The 19,606-nt window shown below is 40.0% G+C and overlaps 1 protein-coding gene across 6 annotated transcripts in view; it reads right to left on the bottom strand.

The window, feature by feature from the left end:
- fstl5 (follistatin-like 5) overlaps nt 1–19,606 on the bottom strand; it is a 206,337-nt gene that overhangs the window by 149,135 nt on the left and 37,596 nt on the right. The window lies entirely within an intron of this gene.

Consider the following 19,606-nt stretch of genomic DNA (forward strand, 5'->3'; position numbering starts at 1 on the left):
ACAAGCAAGATTTCTGGCTCTCACAGACCTGTAACTTCTTCTTTAAGAAGCTCTTCTGTCCTCCACTCATTACCTGTATTAATGGCATCTGTTTGAACTCGTTATCTGTATAAAAGACACGTGTCCACAGCCTCAAACAAACAGTCAGACTCCAAACTCAACCACGGCCAAGACCAAAGAGCTGTCGAAGGACACCAGGAAGAAAATTGTAGACCTGCACCAGGCTGGGAAGAGTGAATCTACAATAGGCAAGCAGGTTGGTGTGAATAAATCAACTGTGGGAGCAATTGTAAGAAAATAGAAGTCATACAAGACCATTGATCTCCCTCGATCTGGGGCTCCACGCAAGATCTCATCCCGTGGGGTCAAAATGATCATGAGAACGGTGAGCAAAAATCCCAGAACTACATGGAGGGACCTGCTGAATGACCTGCAGAGAGCTGGGACCAAAGTAACAAAGGCTACCATCAGTAACACACTACGCCGAGAGGGACTCAAAACCTGCAGTGCCAGGCGTGTCCCCCTGCTTAAGCCAGCACATGTCCAGGCCCGTCTGAAGTTTGCCAGAGAGCATATGGATGAACCAGAAGAGGATTGGGAGAATATCATGTGGTCAGATGAAGCCAAAATAGAACTTTTTGGTAAAAACTCAACTCGTGTCAGGAGGAAGAAGAATGCAGAGTTGTAGCCCAAGAACACTATACCTACTATGAAGCATGGGGGAGGAAACATCATGCTTTGGGGCTCTTTTTCTGCAAAGGGGACAGGAAAACTGATCCGTGTTAAGGGAAGAATGAAAGGGGCCCTGTATTGTGAGATTTTAAGCCAAAACCTCCTTCCATCAGTGAGAGCCTTTAACATGGAACGTGGCTGGGTCTCCCAGCATGACAATGATCCCAAACGCACCGCTTGGGCAACGAAGCAGCGGCTCCGTAAAAAGCATTCCAAGGTCCAGGAGTAGCCTAGCCAGTCTCCAGACCTCAACCCCATAGAAAATCTGTGGAGGGAGTTGAAAGTCCGTGTTGCCCAGCGACAGCCCCAAAACATCACTGCTCTAGAGGAGATCTGCATGGAGGAATGTGCCAAAATACCAGCTATAGTGTGTGCAAACCTGGTGAAGACTTACAGGAAACGTTTGACCTCTGTCATTGCCAACAAAGGTTATGTTACAAAGTATTGAGTGTAACTTTTGTTATTGACCAAATACTTCAGTGGCTGACTGAATACTTTTTGACCCCACTGTGTGTGTTGTGGATAGAGATTACATTATACAGATGTATACTAAGCCAGTGCGCCAATATTTGCTGCCTCCTCCTTAGCGTAACATGCTCTCCTTGTTCTGTTTTACATCTACAATAACAAGTAATTGTTATAAATATTGTTAAACTTCATTCAAGTTGAGAAATATACATTTCAAAATGTCAGCATTTTGTGCATTCCTTGACAATCAAGCACAACTCTTAGTTCCATCGCAACGTTGTCCACAATAATTGCAATATGACCGAATGACCAAATCGTATAGCACTGTTCATGTTTGCCTTTTGTGTCTTAATTTACTGCTTTATACATTTGTAGAAATTAACAAATAAAAGGCTCCATGTGAAAAACCTCCTTCTGTATAGTTAGCAAGCATTTCATTTGTATACACAATCCAAAAGAATCTCCTCATTAGCTTAAAAGGACTAGTTTGCAGCCCACTTGATGTAATACCTACAAAGTTTCTACTGAAAGTAATGGATTCTGTTGGGCCCCATTTGATCTGTTTTTAACAGCTCCCTATCTACTGGTTGTGTCCCTGATTATTTTAAAACGGCTTGCGTGAACCCACTTTTAAAGAAACCTGGTTTAGATCCCTCCCTTCATCAAAATTTTAGACCAATTTCAAAACTGCCTTTTATTGCAAAGATTCTAGAAAGAATTATGTCCAAACAGCTGCTCACTATACTGGAAAATAATAAAATATTTGAAAAGTTTCTATCTGGTTTCAGGAAGTACCACAGCACTGAGACTGCCCTGCTTAAAGTCACCAATGACCTTTTAATGTCTACTGATGAAGGTATGTGCTCAGTCCTGGTACTCCTGGACCTTAGCGCTGCTTCTGACACCATTGATCACAACATCATGTTAGACAGACTGAGGCACTGGGTGGGGATCTCTGGTACGGCCCTAGAATGGTTTTCATCCTACCTGTCAAATAGGAAGTTTTGCGTGTCTGTAAACAACTATGTCTCTTCGTTCTGTCCAGTTAAATATGGTGTGCCTCAGGGGTGTGTCTTAGGACCCATTTTGTTTCCCTTAGACATATTATCCATAAACATGGTACACAAATGTACTTGCCCATCAGATCCACAGACCCTGGAATGCTGAGTTCACTTACCGACTACCTTTGTGAAGTTAAAAAATGGATGTCAAATAATTTCCTCCAGCTGAACTCCGACAAAACTGAAATCCTGGTCATCGAGTCCCAGCAGATGGCAAAACATATACTGCCATCTGCTGGTTCAATAGTAAATCACATTAAGCCTGTGGCAAAGAACCATGGTGTCTGGTTTGATAGTAATTTAAATTTCGAGCAGCACACCACAAAGCTTGTTCAATCATGTTTTTATCAACTTAGAAATATAGCAAAAATTCGATCTATGTTAACTTTTAAGGACACAGAGACCATTTTACACGCCTTCATCTCATCACGTCTGGATTATTGCAACAGCCTTTTCACCTGTTTAACCCAAAAATCTCCTGATCGACTCCAGACTGTCCAGAACTCAGCTGCCAGGCTTTTAACCAGAACAAAGAAATATGACCACATCACCCCTATTTTAGCTTCATTACACTGGTTCCCAGTGTGTTTTAGAATTGACTTTAAAATTTTATTGATCACTTTTAAAGCTCTTCATGGCCTCCAGAGTCTCGACTGAAAACTAAAGGGGACAGAGCGTTTGCTGTCAGGGCCCCGAGGCTCTGGAACAGCCTGCCCGAGGAAATCAGGTCGGCTGAGTCAGTGAACTCTTTTAAGTCCCTTCTTAAAACATACTTTTATAGGAGAGCCTTTCCCGATCTTATTTGACTTTATTTTATCTCGTTTATCTTAAACGTGTATTTTAGTCTTTTCAATGTTTTCTTGCTTTTATCTTGTATTGTTTCTGTATTATTGTCTTTTGGGTATTATTGTCTTTACACTTGTTAAAGCACTTTGTAACTTGTTTTTGAAGAGTACCCTACAAATAAATTTTTTTTATTATTATCATTATCATTATTAATTTGCTTTAACATTAACCTCAGCTCCCCCATGTACATTACAGGACAGAGCTGTAACCTGACAACTTAATGCTAATCTTTTCCTCCGCTAACTTTCACCGCCACTTTCTGCCACTCTCTCTCTCATATTCGCTCATCCTTTGAAGAATGAGGAGAGGGAGACAGCCATGCTTTCAGTGTTAACGTTCTGAAAATCATTAATGATCGTGTGAAATTTTATACACAACGCTCATTCATTAAGCAGCGACAGTAGGCTTCAAATACGTTACTAGCGACTGGTTTTAACTAAGCCTTAAATTCTGTTTCTTCCAGACAAGACTCACTAAGTTTGCACTTTCGCACAGCTGAAGAATAAATTCGTTTAATATCTGTGTACAATCCGAAAGAGACTTGAGGCAATAACACGACAGCTGCATGTTGGTCTTTGTAGTTGTAATACAGCTAATTATATGCGAACAAGCAAAAGAAAGAACTACAACACCACGGGAGGAAAAAAACATTCTAAAGCATTATAGGTAGCGTTACATGGATGTTGGAAAATTAAGACCTGATTAAAATTATTGAAGAACTGCAACACAAACTTCAGCTCTAGAGGCAGCTCACATACCCCCAGGGATGTGTGCTTCACACTTTGGGAATCGCTGTCCTAAACAACTAATAATTTAGAATATAAGATCAAGGCTAATTCATAATGACACATTTTTTCCCAGCAATGACATGAAAGTAGGTTGAAAATCGAAAGAGAGGGATCAAGGTTATATAGCATTCTGAGGGTTATAGAGTTTAAACACAATAGGGGCCTTTTTCGAAATGAATATCCAGTGTCACTAAACAATAAGATGAACTGAATAGTGAAGAGATTAACACACACTGCTCCTGTCTGACAAAAACAAACAGCAAGAGATTTTTTTTGCCATGATGAAACACATAAAAGGCCATCTAAGATTTAAGCTCAAGAAAGAACAGAAAAAAACATTTGCAGTTTTCCCCAAACTGCTGTGATAAGCTATACTCCTGCTGAGAACAAGACCATACAAGAAGACAGTAGTTTGTCAGTCAAATCAATTTTTTATCTCTCTCTACATTGCAAACAATGATATTAACATTGCAACAAAAAAGGAGATTTTAAAGATAATCAGTGCATCTCAGTGTGTTACAGACACTAAGACCTTAGCTGTTTTCACTCATGCGGTCTATTCATGCTTCCAAAATTCATCCCAAATGCTGTCTTAGATATTAAGGCTGTCATCATTGCTGTGAGACGATTAATGTCAAGCTCCTGGAGGAAGCTCGATAAAGACTTCTGAGAAATCTTTAAGAATGTATTCTTCTATTGGAAGCTGCAAAACCTCAGAGGTCCCTTTCATTTTGGACTGAATGTACCGTAGAATTAAAACAGTTTAATGTTAATTGGCTGAGTGGAACTCTAATATAATTATTTCATGTTTGGACACTAATGCCATCCTGATAAAAGGTACATTAAAGTTAATCTTGACAGAGAGCAGGAACCGTCCTTCAAAATAACGTTCCTTCCTATGATAACTGTGTTGACCTTCAGATGGGGGAAACTGCTATTGCCAAGCTTCATCATTATCCACTGTAAGTACCATGGGTTCATGCAGATCACTAAGAATTATTGATGAATCTCAATTAGATTTGTCTCACTCCATTTAATTCTACATATTCAGGATATGGTTTGCCAAAAATTATGGGTACCAACATCCTGGGAGTCATTTATAGGCTGAAGATAAGTGTTGATGGTAATATTGTTGATCTTGCTAAGTGTGCAGCACACGTTATGCTTCCTTTGGCAGTACTGATGTGCGCCATGACACCTATCACTCTTTTTCACCCCGAGTGAGTGTTATTATTTTCAAATAAGCTGTTTAATATTCTTTGCGAGTTCATTAAGCAATTCAAAGACCTGAAAATAAATTGCATGCCATAACTTAAGTATAAGTTTACTACGGTATGGCTCATAAATACTATTCTTATGGCCTAGGACAGTCAGTCAGTCAATGTTTACAAGCGCTAACAACTCTCTCTCAAAGCCAGGAGACAGACAACTACGATGTGTAATCAGTAGAATAACATCAGTTGAATAAAAAGAAATGAGTTTTTCTAGAGATAACAGAACTGATAAGACTGGCGTGTGAAACTCATTTGGTCTTCAAGAAATCAAATGTTACTCAAGACCACAATATCAGTCGTCCATTCATCATTCAGCAGTTTCTAACTACTCAAATAAAAGTACCCTTCTGTAACTGAAAAAGATTTGACTTTAAATTAGACAGCAAAGGCAGTCAAACAGCGAACTTGCTGTTAAAATGTATATGCAGGGGTGAGATAAGCAGAGCTCCGTAATTTAAGTGTCAAAGAAACACAATCTGAACAATCATTTCTCAGAGGAAGCAGCCCAGGCAAGAAACATTTCAGAAATTCAAATTATGGTTCACACAATACAGAGCCCTGCTAGTTTACATTCTAGTCATTTAATTAGGAAGAGATTTACAGCTGGGACACCAGGTGAGCGCAACTAACGAGCAGGTACAATGAAAAACTACTGTGGGCTTCATCACAGTATTCAACATAATGCTAATTTAGGGAAAACCTTTTACATGTGAACCCACATAACCCAGTTAAAATAAGTTTATTTTGACTCTGCACTGGTACCTAATGATAAAGTATAACAACAAGTACAATATTCACTCTCTCTTAGCTGTGTTTGGTCTCTGCAAACTCCTGAGGGAAATCTTGATATTAAGCAGCTAAATGCCTCACGTTGTTCACCAGCGAAGTCACTAACTATTCTATGATGGCAGTTTTTTTTTTTACTTTTTCACTGAAAGCCTGTGCACTGAGCTTGAACATAACACTAAAGTTACGTCCAGAACACAATGAGCTGAAACTCACTATAAAGGTCTGTAAAGCTGAGGGGTGATAATTCTTTTTAGATTCATCATGTCTTGCGACCCCTTTCACATCGTCACTTTGTTTCTCATTTCATACACTGCTACTAGAGGACATTAACACCTGCCAAGCGCCAAATGCAGGTAGATTTTCCGTTTGTCAGCTAAATGTTGGAAACTTGGCATGATATCGTCATATAATATGTATTTGACACTAACTAAAAACAGCTCGGCATTCATGTTTGTTGTGTGTCCCACTTAAATTGGTTCCTGCTGTACCCTGGGATCTAAAATCGTGTAACACACAGATTAGTGGGGTTCAGTGGTTGTTGTTTGTTTATTTCATGTTACTTGTGTTTGATCGGCGTAGATTTTTAAGGGGTGGGAATTGGTGGATAGGAGTATGGCGGTAAAGAGGAGAGAATGAATAAACACTGCGTTTGGAACGGGACTGAACACAGCCTCCGAAGCCAAAAGAGGTGGTTCTTGCCGGGTTTGACTCAGCTAATAAAGGACAGCTAGCAGCACTGTTAACCAAGCAACTAGCGGTTAGCGGTATGTCCATCAATAAACTCTATAAATCGCCTCGGAACTATATTCCCTGTTGGTCTCGGTGTTCAGTCCTGTTTATGCCGTGTTCACTGTGAGGCTGCCGAGCGCAGTTTTGTTGACCGCTCGCTCGGCTCCAGTTGTGGGGCGCCGCTCTCTGACGTTATCCTGGCCTGAAAAACTCCAGTGCTTGAGTAGAAGTGTAACGTTAGACACGATACACTCACTTGGTGCTACGAGCTCCCAGTCCGGGTTGATTCAGATGACTACTAGGCTACCTGAGCTAATAATATAACAGCAGATAGTTAGCCGTGGTCAGCGGTTACTTTAGCAACAAGTAACACTTTCTGTTCATCAGCAACCTCCACAAAGTTGAGACAGAGCAGCCGGGGGACATGGGAAACTTTAATGTTAATTTTATGATGCCCAACAGCTAGTGTTGCCTTTTTAGACCGTGGAGGACGCAGGCAGCTGACTTGCAATGTTGACAGAGCTGTCAACTGCGTGAGTAGCCATAGAACTAAAACTGATAGATTGTGCACTGTAGCAGGATAGTAACAATCTCTCTGAAAAGGCAGATTGTGAAGACATTTTAATCGTTCATGATTAAATATCGTAGTATCGCCCACCCATAATGGGAAGCAGTGAATTCACATTGAATATTAAAATGTTGATTAGCTGGACAGACTAGGCAATATGGATCCACATCTCAGTAAATAATAGGCAGCACATATTCAGCACAGTCATTTTATATTTGAAATGTATTGAAGGAAACCTGGAGGAGCCTGTTTGAATGGGCCTGTTGCAGCTGATAACATTAATATATAGAAAATATCTATAATTTACAGCTTATGTTTGTCGGTAGAGTAAATGCTGGATCATCAGCCAGTACAGGAACAGACTCCAGCCAGTCAGCCAGTATAAGCACAGCTGATCCACATCCAGCCTCAGCCAGTACAAGCACAGACCCAGTCCAGAATTCTTTAGCAGGTCCGATGTGAAACACATCCAGCCTCAGCCAGTCTGAGCACAGTTAGAGATGTACAGCCAGCTTCAGATACAAGCAGCTCGGACCCTGATGGAATAGTGATTGGCCCCCAGTCTTATGAAACTTCATTAGGTCTGAGTTGTGCCCAGAGGTCTGTTCAAACCAGTACTGGATTTTTCTAGAAGAGGTTTCTATTCAGGCTTCTTACAGAGGGAGGATTGTAGTGAGAGCATTGTGGTGTCAGGTGTGACTGTGCAGCAGACTGTTTCTGTTTTTGCTGTGTGAGGCGTTGCCAGTTTGTGACAGAGTGGTAACGTAGCTGCTAGAGTTTTGCAATATAAACATCTGAAAACTGAAGCCAGCCTTGCTCTGTTTGGGACTGAGAGCAGCACTTTATGAGAGGTGCTGAAGTTAACGTGTGGATTTTTGGTGAGATTGTTAAGATGGTGAAAAGTGTTTCACTTAGTTTAGGTTTCCGCCTCTTTGTCTCATCTTAACATGATCCTCTTGTGACTCAGTTTTCCTTATTGTGTTTCACTATAACTTACATTGCTGTATTCAAACCTGTCTTGAAGATAGATTGCATTTTGTAAGATCAATAGATTTTGATGTGTAGTACTTTTACTTTTTATACTGGATGACTTTTACTTGAGAAATATTTTCATGTGGTATCTGTACTTTTACTTAAGTATGAAAATAGAGTACTTCTTCCACCACTGACCAGGAGCCACAGAGGTTTTCAAGGGAGACTCCCGTTTCCCATTTCTCCAGAATTATGACAAGTGCTCATAACTTTCTGTTCTTTTCATTATGGTTTCAGGTCCTGTATTGCAACTGCCACACAACTCACTACCTATCTCTCTCTCGCTCCTCGATGTCGGCACGGACACAAATAGCATGCACGTAACTCAGGAGAGAGCTCGTGGTCCGGGTGGATTTCAGGTGTAAGAAAGGGAATTTGTGAGAAGATGACAGCAAGGTAGAGAAGACAGAGAGCCACATGTTTATACTGGCTTTTTGTAATGCTTTTTTGTTCACAGCGGCTCCGTCTACAGCAGAACTGCGACAACAGCTGCTATTAACGCAGTGTGAAAGCAGCTCGTCTTCGGAGCTATTAGAGTTGTGCTTGGAGTGTTTTTAGCATTTAGCTAGCTACCAGTGTGATGTGGCGACACTGACCAAGTGCAGTAACCAATCCAACAAAACGAAAAATGTAGGACGAAAAGGAGGCTGAAGCAGAACATAAAAATCTAAAGTTGGCGGCCCAGTCTAGTGTCAGACACACTGTCAGACCTTCTAATGTTCCAGCTGTCCTCCCCACAGATCAAGGAGTATGATCCTTAGACTGTATTAAAAACGTTCATCCCACAAAAGCTGTGTTACTGTGGGACCAGGACTCTGTCAGAACTAGGGGCCGTATTACAGAAAGTTACTATCTTAAGTCTTAAGTAAAGATAGGAAGAGTCTAAGATAGGATTTTTCCCTATTTGGTATTACAGAAGCAAATCCTAACTAACTTTAGGACTAACTTATCTTACTTCATCCTATCTTATCTCAGGTTAGGAAATCCTAAATACTTGATCCGACATCTGTTATCAACTTTTATGTCTGTTACCTAGCGACCAGTGACACTTTTCTCATCTCACCAAGCTAACTGTTTTTTGGTAGTTTTTTTTAATGAAACATAAACTGAAAATGGAACAGAAACAACAACTATCATTGAACTTCAAGTCAGATGACTTAGAGGTGTTGGTAACCTCCGTCGAGAAATCCAAATTCACGTAACGCTTATCTGGGCAGATTAAAGATAGACAGTGGGCTTAAATAGCAGACAGTCACTGCCGCATATCCAGCATCCAGCGAAGCGTTGATTCTGTCAAAAAGAATATAAGTCTAAATGAGTTAGCAAACACTACCTGGTGGAAAAGTAAAAGTTAGGACAGCTGAACAGTTATCCTAAGGTTGGGTTAGTAACCCTTATTGCCACGGTTACCAAGCAGTTAGGATAGGACCTGCCGGTTAGGAAGTTTCCGTAATACGGCCCCTGGAGGCCACACTTCCTGGACTGTACAAAGAGGGTGATTGTAGAAAGTGAGCAATCTGATGAGGAGGTATAAATTGAATGATAAAGCATGATTACGAGTGAGCAGTGATGAGATTTAAGATGAATGATTTATAAGCATCTTGTAGGTTGAGAAAACATTTTACTGTTATGTCTCAAGTACATTTAATAGCAATAATATAATTTTGCTTCAGTTTTCACTGTAGCCTCTTCTTTAAGTTTGTTTTCAAGATAATAAGGAATTATCTCAAAAATAAACAAATGTATGCGAGACACAAAAAGGAAATCTGTTATTTTGGCCGGTAAAGAAATTGTAAGGCCGGTGTAATTTTCCTTCTACAAGTCCCATTGTCAGGTAAACCAAAAAGTTAATTTTCACCCCTGACTGATATACTAATACAATAAAGTCATGATCCGTAGGATTTGTACTTGTGTATAAACATTTTGGGGGTTTAATGCGTCACTAAGTGGTCACCAATAAAATTAACAAACTGCTATAACACTGTAATTACCACTCATTTTCAAGAATAAGTATATATTCTAGTTTAAAGCGCTAGTTTACTATAAAGTCCATGTTTTCCAAGCATCTTTAAAAGTTCATTCAATGCTGTATGATAGTAGTGCCAATTTATTTATTTTATTGCACCTTATCTCTTAAACTTTCAGTTTGTACACCTCAAGACATTAGCATCCTAAAGACGCAAATTCATCAACTGTATCACAAGATACATAGTATCATGCTGTGCATAAATTATGGTTTGCCATTTTAGGCCACCAGAAGCTTTTCATGGTAAGGGAATGATCAGCTTAAGAGAAGTGGAGAACGTAAACCTAATGTAATCTCATGTTAATCTTTTCATGGGTGTGTTTTGACATCGCTGTCAGGTCACATTGCCATCAGATAACTTATGAGCTATATCGAAGGATTTGGACGCTCATCCACAAAAAATAGATATGAGCAACAATTTAAAGCTGAGAATGAAGACCTGCAGTGCAAACACAGCCTAATGCTCTTTCAAGTGCAGTGTGACCATGAAAGGTATAGCTGGCTTTCTCCCCTGAGGAGGTGACAGAGTTGTACCGTACAGTATTTAGGCCACACACAACTGTCCACTGATGGCTTAGTGGGTCAAGGAGCATAAGTGGCCTGTAAAGCTAGCCAGAAAGTCCTGTGGGAATTCAACATGAAAATCCTATAGGCCTTTTTTTAAACTCTGCAACTCATCTAAGCCTTTCAGTAGTGCTCATAAGCAGATGGTACAATGCAGTCCCACAGCCTCTCTTTAAAAACTTCTCTGCTTAGAAAAAACACCGCACACTCCTGTGAAACTACAGTAACTTGATTAAGACTTACTGTATGAAAGCTATTACAAATTAAATTGTGGCAAAACAGTGAAAGGTTAGATGGAACAACAGGGAGTCTTCCAATAATTGTGTCTGAGAAAAGTGCAGTGCAACGCAGCATTCACCGATCCTCTGTACAGCTGTGACGATTATTAAAAGTGTAACCCGGGCCCAGGGGGTGGTGTGTAATTTTTAAATTAATATACAATTTAGAGTTTGGTGTTTGCTGCCTCTGAATTATTCAAATGTACTTCTGCTATGGGCTTGGGTCTGGTGGGGGTAAGGCAGATGCTATGCATACAAATGAATTATGTCAGTATATGAAAGAATAGAAGAAGACATAGATTAGGGGAACATAAACATTGGTGCTAGGCAGAAAAAACAAGATGTTTGCTCTTGTGCAGAGTTCAAACCTGAAAAACTGAACCATACTAATGGGAATAGTCAATTATTTATTTATTATTTATTGTTATGTAAGACTGATATTGCAGCCTGTCTGGGGGGAAATCCTTTTTCCAGTGGCCATATTTACATGCATGAAGAAGTCTGCTCTGTTTATCAGGTTACTTTGTGTGTGTCAATTTTCCAATTTTAAACTAAATCTGGCCCACTAAGAATTATAGGTACATTAAAATTTTAAACATAAATCCAGGGTGTCAGTGTTTCATCTGTATTCACTGAGCGTTGCACCTCCAGACTACAGTCTGGAAGCTGAGCAAGAAAGCTAACAGAACAGTTTTTGGCTACTGTGTAACATTAGCTAAACTTATAGGAAGTAACATTAATTAGCTGCATGTCATTACTACCTACTTGTCAGTGTTAAGAACTTCAGGTACAAGCTTAGACTATACTGGTGTAGAACTCTGTCCTGAATACATACCTGTACATTTTGATAGTTAAATTATATCTCAATTTTCAGTTGAGTCTGAAAAACAAAGGATGGTGGTGACTATGGAGGAGCTGAGGTTAGTAAAGCAAATAAGGGATGCAAATTAGTCACCTTTTAAGCTAATGAGGAGACGTTTCTTCTGGAGTTTAATGTACTTAATGAAATGCTTGGTAATTCTACAGAAGGGAGTTCATAAATATGCTGGTTCTAACACATTGCTTATTTTTTATATTAATTTCAACAGAAAATGAAAAATGAAAATCTGTAAATTAGGTAAATTAAGACACAAAAGGAAAACATTAGGTCATATTAACAGGGTTTTCCCTGCGATTTGAAGGCTTAGGTAGTGAGGCACAAAACAGCTTGGGTGTTGTTCCATGAAAGTAAAATAAAAACGAACTACCTGTCTCTTCCCAGACCTAATGATTCACCCCGGTGGACTTCTTTTTGTCTTTAAGCTTTGTGTGTGTTGTTTGTTTGTTATTTGCTCTAGCTTTTTCAACTTTCTGTACACATGTATGGTCATAATAATGGTCCAAAATAATGTGAAATTGCATTTTTCGCGGGGGAAATGTAAAATTTTCTTGGAGGAACCTAGGGAAAACAATTAACTTTTTAGTTATTCTGGTGAGCATCACATACTTATTGACAACAGTGCTGCTGAAAAAATCCTAAACTCTGCAGTATTAAAACAATTTCTTGGTATATGCAGGGCGCAATTTGCAGGGGGGGATGCATGGGATTTCCCCCTTTCTGGTTTGTATATCCCTACCTCTGCTGAATAATTTTTATCCCCAGTGGGGACAAAATTTATCCTCCCCTCTGAGTGATCTACTTCAATAGTGATGCAACTTGTCACAAAACGCACGGTTCAAATCGATCCGTAGTTTTGATAGGGTTAAATTAATTAGAAAATGTGCTACTGATCCAGTGCCTCTCTCTTTCTATGGGTCTTCACCAGGCTGGAGACTTGCCCGCCCACGGCAGTGTGTGATTGGTTACAAGTCGCGAATAATATCCTATCAACACTCACAAGATATTTGCTCCAGTGAACAGCGGAGCTGTGAGCCAAAGGGAAGGCAGCCGATATTACTGAAGCTGCAATAAACTTCACAATCTGACGATCTGTTTCTGTGATGACAAGAAGCCCAGTGTCCGTGTTACACCTTTGAGCATGCCCGAACCCACAGCGGTGGTACTTTCCGCTAAAAAAAAAAAAACAACAACATACTACCGCGTGTCTACTCAAGTGACTCCACCCCATCCAGTCCTGCTCAGCTCCCTGACCGGAGTCTGAAGCCCGGGGAGATGTTAGTTAGCGCTAGCCGCGCTTTCCAGCAATTCGGGAAACAAACTGACTTTTATTAACGGACACACTGTGACCTACACTGTACATTTACTACCTACTTGACTCGCTATTAACTATTTAGTTTATTTTATTATAAATTACCTTGATACTTATTAAAACACATTTTATTTGAGCTTTAAATTTATACTGCATATTCTATTTAGGGCCCGACCATGAACCATGTGAGGTTCCTATTGAAACTGAAGAGATTATTATTATTAGGGTCCGAGCACGAACTGTGCGAGGTCCCTATTGAAACTGTAAGGAGTTTTTTTTTTTTTTTTCCTTTTTTCTGCAAAGTAAGCTCAATTTTGGGGGCCTAAACATACTCGAAAACTCACCAAACTTTGCACACATGTCAGAAGTGGTAAAAAATTTCGTATTTTATGGGTTTCGCGCATGGCCGTGGCAAATTGACTCGCTAGCACCACCTAGAAAATTGGAAAAAATTAGCCCCTCGTTTTGCTGTGCCTTCTAAAGGCATTGATGATGAAAAGTTGTGCTATCTGTGAGTTTTCGTCAATGGGCGTGTCCGTGGCGTGGCGTCAAAGATCAACTCTTCGCCATGACACAGGAAGTTGTTGTAACTTCAGTGTACATGCTCACATCTGCACAAACATTTACATGCATGATAACTGTCCCGCCCCTAACACATCTACACGCCAAAATTCATTTATATTCATAGCGCCAAGTACTATGTAGCGCCACAAAGGGGACACAGGAAGTCATGTATAACACCTTCGTGCAGCGTCCGAAGTGCGTAGAAAATTCACAGCCGCACCGGCAGAGCTCCAGAATATGCAACACGGCCACCTCACGCCCCGACATGCTACACGTGGGAGGGCCCGCCCAAAGCTGCTTGCAGCTTTAATTGCATGTTGTATTGCCAGTCAGACCCTGGAATGCTGAGTTCACTTACCGACTGCCTTTGTGAAGTTAAAAAATGGATGTCAAATAATTTCCTCCAGCTGAACTCCGACAAAACTGAAATCCTGGTCATCGGGTCCCAGCAGATGGCAAAACAAATACTGCCATCTGCTGGTTCCCTAGTAAATCACCTTAAGTCTGTGGCAAAGAACCTTGGTGTTTGGTTTGATAGTAATTTAAATTTCGAGCAGCACACCACAAAGCTTGTTCAATCATGTTTTTATCAACTTAGAAATATAGCAAAAATTCGATCTATGTTAACTTTTAAGGACACAGACCATTTTACACGCCTTCATCTCATCACGTCTGGATTATTGCAACAGCCTTTTCACTTGTTTAACCCAAAAATCTCCTGATTGACTCCAGACTGTCCAGAACTCAGCTGCCAGGCTTTTAACCAGAACAAAGAAATATTACCACATCGCCCCTATTTTAGCTTCATTACACTGCCTCCCAGTATGTTTTAGAATTGACTTTAAAAATGTATTCGTCACTTTTAAAGCTCTTCAGGGCCTCTCGCCTTGTTATATTTCTGACCTTTTAGTCCCATACACACCAGCACGTACCTTGAGATCCTCGGGCAGAGGTCTGCTGTCTGTTCCAGAGTCTCAACTGAAAACTAAAGGGGACAGAGCGTTTGCTGTCAGGGCCCCGAGGCTCTGGAACAGCCTGCCCGAGGAAATCAGGTCGGCTGAGTCAGTGAACTCTTTTAAGTCCCTTCTTAAAACATACTTTCATAGGAGAGCCTTTCCCGATCTTATTTGACTATATTTTATCCTTTTTATTTTATTCTATTTTACTTATTTTATATTTATCTTAAACGTGTATTTTAGTCTTTTCAATGTTTTCTTACTTTTATCTTGTATTGTTTTTGTATTGTCTTTTGGGTATTATTGTCTTTACACTTGTTAAAGCATTTTGTAACTTGTTTTTGAAAAGTGCTCTACAAATAAAGATTATTATTATTGGTTAAGAATGAAGTAATGTATTTGTATTATATTTTAAAATGTCTGTAACAACCCTGTATATAAGAAACCTAGATTAAAACAATGTTTTCTTGAATTCTGGACAAGAATCTTAACCCAATATCAGCAGAACATAAACTAACTTGTCATTTGTTTATGTTAATTAGTTTATGCTGCATTGAACGTGGTCTGTAAACATAATACTTAAAGTTGGAGACTCTCGTTTGTACACCGTACCAGCACAAGTAATCCTTTATAGCACTGTTGCCACTGCTGACACATGCAATGAGGAAGGTAAGATTATCTCAAAAAGTTCCATCAGATATTTCATATGGCTATATCAGTATTTATTTCGAAATTACATTTCACCGGCAGCCCAAGGTCTTGCTGCAGCCTGCATGACAAGCTTGGTTAGTGTGGCACAGGCTTGTTCTGGGATTCCAATTACAGAGCATCCTGGAAAACGGCTGGCATTTGTCTGTCTTTGTGTCTTCCATGCTGACATTCAGTTAGTTTATAGGGTGCTGCAATCTCTCGATCTACAATAATTTTTTTGTTTTCTCCTCCACGCTAAATGTTGGAATATAATTTCATCCATTTTCAAAACTGCTCATCCTTTTCAGGGTTGCAGCACACATTAGGTGAAAGATGGGGGTGTAGGGGGCATCTTTTGCAAATATTAACTGGATCACTGTACTATGTTCAACTGCTCATGTGTCCTCTCATTTTAAATTGCTAGATGTCCATTCAAAATGTTGATGGTGACGTAGCTTGTAAAATTGAAGTTTTAATACTAAATTGACCTCAGTTGCGTAATAATGAGAAGCCTCCAATGTACGGGGTGATGGTTGAATTATTTATGATTTTCTCTACAGCTAGCTTGCCTTCTCGTTATTGGGGCTGGAAATGAGTTTGCTGAAAACTAGCCAAAGTGAGATCTCCCCTCTCAGCTTACAGAACATGGCGCATTAAAGTGAATCACAGCAGACAGCTGGGGCCGCCCTTTATGGTAATGCACCCTCTACAATTACTGCTTCGACCTTCCCTGGTGAAGAAAAATGGGGAGATGTCCATTTAGCGGCCCTTTCAAACACTTAGTGGCAGACAAGTTAGGCAGCAGGATCACCTTTTGCCTGACATTGACTCTTGTTTAGAGGAGACAGAGAAGACATTAGAAAGGTGACAGGTTGACAGATGAGATAAATCTGTCAAACAGCAAGAAGACCAAGGCGCACCAATGCATCCGCACTGCCCTGTACCACACCTGTAGATGAAGCTGGTTGAGAATGATGGTGCCAACTACAGCTGCAACTAATGGTTGTATTCATTATAAATGAATATATCATTTACTTTCCAAAGTAATCAGTTGTTTATAAAATGACAACAAATCGTCAAGCCACACTCACACTGTAAGTGTAAAAAAAAAAAAAAATCAAAACCCGTTGGCCCCTGCAGACCACTCTGGTTATTGACAACTGTCAATAAAAATTATTTTGCAAGTTCAGAGGCAAGTAGAATTTTGTTTGCTAGCAATAACACAAATAAGGCAGAAATGTGCTGCCTTGAACATCTGGGAGCAGTTGATCAGATATATCTTAGTGGGCTTAGTTGATGTAACAGGGAAAGTTAAGACAGGTCAAGTGTTCACTGACCTGCCAGCTCTAGTTATTTCTCACATTTAACGGTCCTCGATACAGAGACAACAGCTAGATATCAGTGTTCTCTGGAATCTGGCAAGGTGGAGTCTTACAAGAATGAAAGAACTTACTGGCTCCACAGATTAGGGTACAACTCATCGATAATAAAAGATTCCAATATGACGTAGCATTGGAGAATAAAAATCTGATAGATTTGTTGTTTTAGGTTAAGGCCAGCTAAAGGCGGCCTAATAGGGAAACCTACAGGCACTAGGGATAAGAGAGAAACACAAAAGGGACCAAAAGATGTTATCCTTCAGTTTTGGTGTTGGCATTTGATGTGTTCACATGTTCACTACTCAACTGGGCTCAATAAATAGTAATTAGCTAAATGTATCATCCAAAGCTTCATAAAAACCTTTCACAAGGCTTGTGGTTGCACCTCATGAGCAACTAAAGGAATTTTGTCCATTCCACAAAAGTTCATCAAACCAGGCTGCAAGTAAGATGAAATCACAGCAGAACATTAAGTACCTACTACTACTGATGTTAAAGGGCATTTACATTAACAAAGATGCTCAAAAGCACAAAACCTTCACTCAAATCTATATTTCAGACTATATATATAGCACAAAACCTCTTGTATCATCACCTGAAACATATTTATTCCAACTACACTGCAGCTGTTACGAACTGATACAGAACTTGCTTTGACAAGACAAGGTGTACAGGTGCTGGTCATATAATTAGAATATCATAAATAAGTTGATTTTTTTCAGTAAGTCCATTCAAAAAGTGAAACTTGGATATTATATTCATTCATTCCACACAGACTGATATATTTCAAATGTTTATTTCATTTAATTGTGATTAAAACTGACAACTAATGATAATCCTAAATTCAGTATCCATGAAAATTAGAATATTACTTAAGACCAATACAAAAAAAAGGATTTTTAGAAATGTTGGCCAACTGAAGTATGAACATGAAAAGTATGAGCATGTACAGCACTCAATACTTAGTTGGGTCTCCTTTTGCCTGAATTACCGCAGCAATGCAGCGTGGCATGGAGTCGATCAGTCTGTGGCACTGCTCGGGTGTTATGAGAGCCCAGGTTGCTCTGATAGTGGCCCTCAGCTCTTCTGGGTCTGGCGTATCGCATCTTCCTCTTCACAATATCCCATAGATTTTCTATAGGGTTAAGGTCCGGCGAGTTTGCTGGCCAATTAAGAACAGGGATACCATGGTCCTTAAACCAGGTACTGGTAGCTTTGGCACTGTGTGCAGGTGCCAAGTCCTGTTGGAAAGTGAAATCTGCATCTCCATAAAGTTGGTCAGCAGCAGGAAGCATGAAGTGCTCTAAAACTTCCTGGTAGACGGCTGCGTTGACCTTGGACCTCAGAAAACACAGTGGACCAACACCAGCAGATGACATGGCACCCCAAACCATCACTGACTGTGGAAACTTTACACTGGACTTCAAGCAACGTGGATTCTCTGCCTCTCCTCTCTTCCTCCAGACTCTGGGACCTTGATTTCCAAAGGAAATGCAAAATTTACTTTCATCAGAGAACATAACTTTGGACCACTCAGCAGCAGTCCAGTCCTTTTTGTCTTTAGCCCAGGTGAGACGCTTCTGACGCTGTGTCTTGTTCAAGAGTGGCTTGACACAAGGAATGCGACAGCTGAAACCCATGTCTTGCATACGTCTGTGCGTGGTGGTTCTTGAAGCACTGACTCCAGCTACAGTCCACTCTTTATGAATGTCCCCCACATTTTTTAATGGGTTTTGTTTCACAATCCTCTCCAGGGTGCACTTATCCCTATTGCTTGTACACTTTTTTCTACCACATCTTTTCCTTCCGTTCACCTCTATTAATGTGCTTGGACACAGAGCTCTGTGAACAGCCAGCCTCTTTAGCAATGACCTTTTGTGTCTTGCTCTCCTTGTGCAAGGTGTCAATGGTCATCTTTTGGACAGCTGTCAAGTCAGCAGTCTTCCCCATGATTGTGTAGCCTACAGAACGAGACCGAGAGACCATTTAAAGGCCTTTGCAGGTGTTTTGAGTTAATTAGCTGATTAGAGTGTGGCACCAGGTGTCAATATTCTAATTTTCTGAGCTACTGATTTTAGGATTTTCATTAGTTGTCAGTTATAATCATCAAAATTAAAAGGAATGAACACTTGAAATATATCAGTCTGTGTGTTTCACTTTTTGAATGGATCAACTTTTTGATGATATTCTAATTATATGACCAGCACCTGTACATATAGAATATCCTTTGAAGCTTCAGGTAAAACCATTGTTGAGGTCTTATTTATTACCCACACCACCACTACTCATACTAAAGTTGAAGACACTATTTTTCACATACAAGACCAGGTCAATACATAATTGAGGATTCTCCTTTTATCTATATGATATTGAGGTGTTAGGCGTCAAGTTTGGTCATGGCTCACACATGTTACAATACAACACATTACTCTGGCATGAAACAATCTCCAATCTCTACAAACTACATTTTGGCATTGTGGCTGGTGAATTCCACAGTGAGACTTGACCACCCAGTGTTTAAGAAGTACCTGGTTAAGTGAGACCAGAGGAGACCACAAAAATAAATGTTTGCACAAGGCTTGTTCTAATTGGCAATTGAATCAGCTATCGATGATTGAAGGGATGATCAGTGATTGGTTTTTCATGCGTCGATATTAAGGCAAATTCTAGAAT

This window comes from Micropterus salmoides, unplaced genomic scaffold (genome assembly GCF_014851395.1).
Source record: "Micropterus salmoides isolate LMB-PRFRI ecotype aquatic unplaced genomic scaffold, ASM1485139v1 Ms_hic_scaffold_5, whole genome shotgun sequence".
Taxonomy (NCBI): Eukaryota; Metazoa; Chordata; class Actinopteri; order Centrarchiformes; family Centrarchidae; genus Micropterus; species Micropterus salmoides.